Here is a 6,000-nt window from a genome sequence, read left to right as displayed (position 1 = left end):
ATCAACACTTAATCGATGTATAGGAATAACATTTATCAGGTGTCCGGCGGATGGGGGGGGGGCACGGGCAATATACGTAACTTTAACATTTGTACCCCCATAATATGCTGAAATTTAAAAAAAAATAAAGAGTTTTGTGGTCTCCTCTGACAACAAGCTCATTCCTGCCTTCTGGAAAACATAACGAGGTCGTATATGCTGGCAACTATATCTGAAGTTTAGAATTCATAATCAGAAATTTTATTAATCATTGGGACTGTTATTTTAATAGTTCTCCTAAAGGGGAAGAGCTTGAGTGTCCGGATTGTATAACAAATAATGGCACTGATTTTTACTCGGGGCTTCCGACATTACAAAGCGTTCACAACCGAGCAGCTTCCCCGACTCCTGCTCACGGCCGCGTGGGAAAGGCAGACAGGACAGGGTGTCCGACAAGTGCCAGCGTCACCGGGCTGCTCCGTGGGACTGTCCTACCATGCCCGTGCAAGGCTGGCTGCTCTCAGCCCGCCGTCCAGTGGGGAGGAACGAAGAGGCCAGTTCACCCCACGACTGTGATGGCAGCTGCCGGGAAGAGGGGCTCAGCACTTGGCAGGAAATAAGCCCCGGCAGGGACAAAGCCTGCCATTCTTCCTTTAGACAAACAAGCTCCAGAAAGTCCTGAGGCTGCAGGAACAGAGTAGCTGGAACCAAGAGATGGAGAGCATGTCTCACTGGGGCTTGGAGGCCACTCATCTCCAGTGGGGTGACTGGCCGGGCCCGGAAAGAAGCAGCCGTTCTGATGGCGGCCATGGCCAGTCCCCAGGGCCACCAGAGTCCTCTGCTGGAGGGTGGAGAAGTGGTGTTTGGGGGGGAGAGGGAGACCCCAGAGCCAGATGCAGCGTGGGCCGGGCTGCGGGTTGGCCTTGGGCGGCTGAGCTGCCTGTGTGCTGAGCAAGGGCCCCAGCAGAGTGGGAAGAGGGAAGGCGAGCCTTGGCTTCTCCTTTGCGTGCATTTGTAAATGCGGCCTAGCAGAGGGGGCAGGCAGTGCACCCACACAGTAAGGGGTCAGGGTTCCTGCCCTCCGCGGGGCGCACAAACAGACCTCTCCCTTAGTGATTCTGGTGTCTAAAATGACAACACAGCCCTCCTTTGGGAGGAAGGCATGGAGCCCTTTATTAAAGTGCAGAAGTCATCATGAGTCATTAACAACTTATGGAATTAACCAGCAAGGAGCAGAGCATGGTCTGTGGGAGCAGGCAGGGCTGGAGGGGAGAAAGGAGTGGTGGGAAGTCACTCTGGAGAGGGGATTTGAGAAGAACTCTTGGAGCAGATTTTTCTTTCATTTTCCTGTGCCATTTACGATCCTCTCCAGCTACAATGTAATGATCAACCTCAGAATGAAGTATAAACCTCTAATCAAGCCGAAGTAAGTTTAGGTCCATTTCCCCTGCATAGAAATTGCATCCCAAGCTCAAGTGAGAGAATTAATATCTACCCAGAAATCCTAGAATGATTTGGAGCTTTGGAATAAGACAAAGTCGGGCTGGAACCGCAGCTTCATCACTTCATAGCTGTAAGACCTTGGGCAAGCCGCTTTCCCTCCCTGGGCCTACGTTCTCTTTTCCTGTACTGTGGAAGTGACAGCACCTACCCCACAAGTGACTGTGGAAACTAAATAAGATTTTACATGGGAAGTGCTGATCCACAGCAAGTCCGAGTTGGGGTTTCAATGCTAACATTTATTGAGTACCTGCTGTATTTCAGGCATCAAGTCAGGCTTTTGGTACATACTGCATTCCATCAATCATGTTTCACAACCCTGAAATACAGCTATTGCCATTTTATAAATATAGACGACACATTTTAGGGGTAAAATGTTATGTCTGCAACTTATCTTCAAATAGTTCAGCAAAAACAAATATGTACACACGCAAACAGCACATGCACATACACTATGTATAAAGAGAGAAAGACAGAGGGAGAGAGAGAGAAGTTAAAACAAATACAGGATGTTAACAGTTTCTGAATCTAGATAATGAATATACAAGTGTTCATTGTACTATTCTTGCAACTCTTACGTAGCATAACATTTTTCAAAGTAAAAATTGGGGAGAAAAAGTCCCAGTTTGAGCAATAGACCATCTGGCCACCCTCCCCAGCGTTCCTGCTCTTCATGAACACTTTGTCTTTGCTCCTCTGTTCCCTGTGCCTGGAGCACCTTCCCTGTCCTGCCTGGCAGAGGCCTGCAGCCATCGAGACTGTCACACAGTCATGTCCTCTGGGTGCCCTTCGCCCCGAGGCCTGAGCCCTGCCCCGGGCCCCACGGCACCCCTCGCTCACCCCAGCTTCCCACTGAGCACCGGCAGCGTATGGGTCGTATGGGTCGATGCGACACTTCTCTCTCTCCACACTAACTTTCTGACCACGGCGGCTGCATCACTCCTCCCCGCATCCCCCGCCATGGATGCGACATCTGCCTCCGGCGCCCACGCAGAAAGGGCCGGGCGAACAAGTGAACCAAGGCACTCCACTCTGATCCCGACCCCCAAACCTTCCCGCAGACAGTAGCTGGATTCAGCTGCTGCATCCCAGTCTCAGGTCTGGGCAAGAGCAGGTGAGCTGGTGGCACCTGCCTGCTAGATTCTCAGATAGAGTGAAAGGGCCCCACCGTCACAGGTTCAAATCCTGGTCCCCCACCTACCAGCTTAATGCAAATGGGTGCCTGTCACTTAACCTCTGTGTACCTCCAGCTATCCCCTCACTGAAAATGGAGATAACACATTCCTACCTTGCACAATATTATAGGCTTAGATAAAGGAGCACTGTCCTTTGACCAGGGTCACTGGGCTCTCCCAGGAGAACCCATGTGGTGACAAAAAGGGGCTAAAGACAGGGCAAGGGCGATGCATCGAGGAAGGTATGTAGAGTGCATGCGTGTGCATGCATGCATGTGTGCATTTGTGTGCATGTGTGTGTGCATGTGTGTGCATGTGTATGTGCATGTGTGTGTGAGGCGGCGAGGAGAGCCACTGTCTTCCTCTGACATGCCGTGGAGGGTCAGCTGGATCAACCCCACCCACCTGAACCACCTGAACCACCTGACAGGAGCTTGCTGGCTCCCAACAGGATTAGAAATCATTTATTTCATTATGAATTTGAGGAGCCGCTGCGTGTTTGAAGTGGGATTTGAAGCAAAGAAATGGGCAGATTAATGGAGCTTGAAGAAAGCTAAGTATCGCTTGCCGTTCCTGCCAGAGTGCACAGTCAGCTGGCAGCTGAGCAACATTTCAAAAACATGGCTCTCAAATAAAAGCATTCTCTCATGTGCGCTTGGCGCTGGTGAAGTGAAGGCAGGGACATCTGAGTCCACCCACCAGTGCTCGGAGTTGCAAAGAGGCCCACGAGGGTGCAGGTCTCTTCCAGGGCAGCACCGAATGCTGCAAGTGGCATCGAGATCCCACCTCCCCGTCCCACACCGTCTCCTGTCACTCCCCCTCCCCACCAGAGGTGCAGAGCCACCTGACCACCAATGCCCGCTCATGCCTCTTGTCACTCTCTTGTCACCCTCTGCCTGGAGCATGCTCCACCCCTTCCCTGCCAAGAAAGTGTCTGCTCATTCCCGGAGGACCAGCTCAGCAAGGGCCTGGTCCGTGAAGCCTGACACCTGCTGACCAGGGGGGCAGGGGCTCCCTCTCTTGTGGCACCTGCTGGCAGAGCCCTTTGCCACTCTGTCACCCGGCCTGCCCCCACCTAAACCCTGAGTTCCTTGGGAGCAGGGACTGTGTCATCTGTGTAGCCTGAAAATAACTGCTAGTCAATACATGTTTGTTGACCAACTGCGCGAATAAATAGACATTTATGGTCTCAAGGCTGATGGGTTAAAAGAAGAATCTCATCTAAAAATAAACATGTTTTCCAAGCTTCAGAAATACCAGCGAAATATGTTTTTCTGCCCTCTCCCCCAAACCTTCTCATCTTGGATTTCTAAGCCCTGCCTCCCGCTAGGCAGAGAGCACCCCGACGCTGTTCTCACCGCCACAGGCCACGTTCGGTCACCAACCAGGCTGCCACAGCGTCTCTGGTAAACGTTCAGCCTTTGTCCTTCTCCTTAGAGAGGAAGACGTGGCCCCTCCCCACTGAGTCAGGCCAGATCAGGGAAGGAGCAGAAAGCCACGGGGAGAGCAGTGGACGTGGTCTGGGGAGAGCAGGAAGTGGGGCAGGGCTCCGGGCTAAGGAGCTGGAGAATCATTTAAAGAGCTGAGATGGCCACAGAAGAGAGGGGGGAGGCTCTGAGCAGGTGAGATGATGGTCCTCAAGCCCCAGAGGGCTGACAGGTGGACTCCAAGGCCGACACCCAGGACATGGCTCATAGGTTAGGGCCATGCATTCCCATTTGCAGGGGACAGGCCCAGTGTATATGCCTGTCACCCCGACATCTTGTTATGCGTCCCTGTTCACTCTTAGCAGTGTCCTGGTTTGGACAGTAGTCATACGATCACTTTAGTTATACAGAGGTCTTTTCCAGTTGAGTAAAAGCAGAATTTTCTAGTAACCAGAGCTGTTCAAGGCCACAACAGGTGCCCCAGCAGGAGGAACTGTGACACATTCAGCTTTATGGCCCAGCGCTGAGCACAAGGTCTGGCACTCGGACGGGGCCCCTGCACATTTGTCAACTGGATGAATGACTGACTGTCCTCAAAGGGAAGTGCTCTCCGGGAGCGTTTCGATGCAGGCGGGCTTGCAGGAGACTTGAGTATCCCAAGGGCAGTTTGACTAGAAGATCTTTCAGCCCTTCCTTCCTACAGAGAAGAACTTGACTCTGTGTGAGTCAAGTTCAGGGATTAAGAGCAGAAAGCTCCATAAACAAACAGCTTGGGCTGGAATCCTGGCCCCCCGATTCGGCAGCTGTAAAACGTCCAGTGCGTTACTCAACCCATCCGTGCCTCTGTGTCCTGATCCGTAAAGTGGGTACGACAATATCTGCCTCAAAGAGTGGCTGAGAGAAGTTTTGAAAAATTTGTCTATGTAAGATGTCTGGCCCACAGGGAGCACGTTTAACCATTTTCCATGATTTCTAAGATGATGGCGGTGATGGGGCTGATCTCGGACTTTGTCCTGTAAACAAGGGGCAGGCACTTGGGTGCTGGATCAGACACTCGCTTCTTCACAGTGGTGGCTGTGGAAGGTTAATCAGATGGCGAGCCCAGTAACCAAGATTAGGAGAAAGAAAATCCCTCCGACCGCCTTTGAATTTCAGTTATGTGTACGTTTTCTTTGAACTGGTGATTCGACTCTTTCTCTTGGAGAGAGAACAAAGCAAGCGATGTGGAACTCAAATCTCATTTACAACTTAATTTTAAAACTGAGGAGATTTGCAATATTGGAAAGGCAAGGGAGCAGGAAATAAACTTTAGAGTAATTGCGCGGTCGTCTTTTAAACATAAGGCATCGCATTGCTATTTTTGTTGATGGTATTCAAATGAGAGGATGCCACAGCTGCAGGGAATCTAAGAGATCATTGACGGTGACGCCTTCACTCCACAGAAGGAGAAACCACAGGCCAGAGCCTGGAGGGCCGGTCTCCCGCCTCGCAGCATGGCGGAGACCAGAGCAGAATTGGATGGCAGACCGTGACAGGCCTCTGCACAAGGCCAAGAAGCATGAGAGTAAAATAACAGCCTATGATAGCCACCTTACTGCCCAGCTGTAAGAGAAGAGGTGCAGGGATGATATTCTGAGCACCACCTTTGCTAACACACAGACACCCTCAAGAAATACTCCAAGGAGAAGGTCATTTCACCTTCCTAAGAGAGATTACGACAGACAGGGAAGCAGCCATTATGCATCAGTTCTTAAAATGTATGAGCCTAGGAGGCCACATAGTATTTTATGTCCATTATGCAGACAAGTACACTGAGGCAGGAGGGCACCTTTCGTTTCCAACTGCAGAAATCCCGGAGGATCCTAAAGCCCGTTTCTGCAGGCCTTGGAACATCAGATTGGGAGAGCTGTGCCGTCGGA

This window comes from Microcebus murinus, chromosome 3 (genome assembly GCF_040939455.1).
Source record: "Microcebus murinus isolate Inina chromosome 3, M.murinus_Inina_mat1.0, whole genome shotgun sequence".
NCBI classification, from domain to species: Eukaryota; Metazoa; Chordata; class Mammalia; order Primates; family Cheirogaleidae; genus Microcebus; species Microcebus murinus.
Note: the sequence above shows the minus strand (reverse complement) of the source record.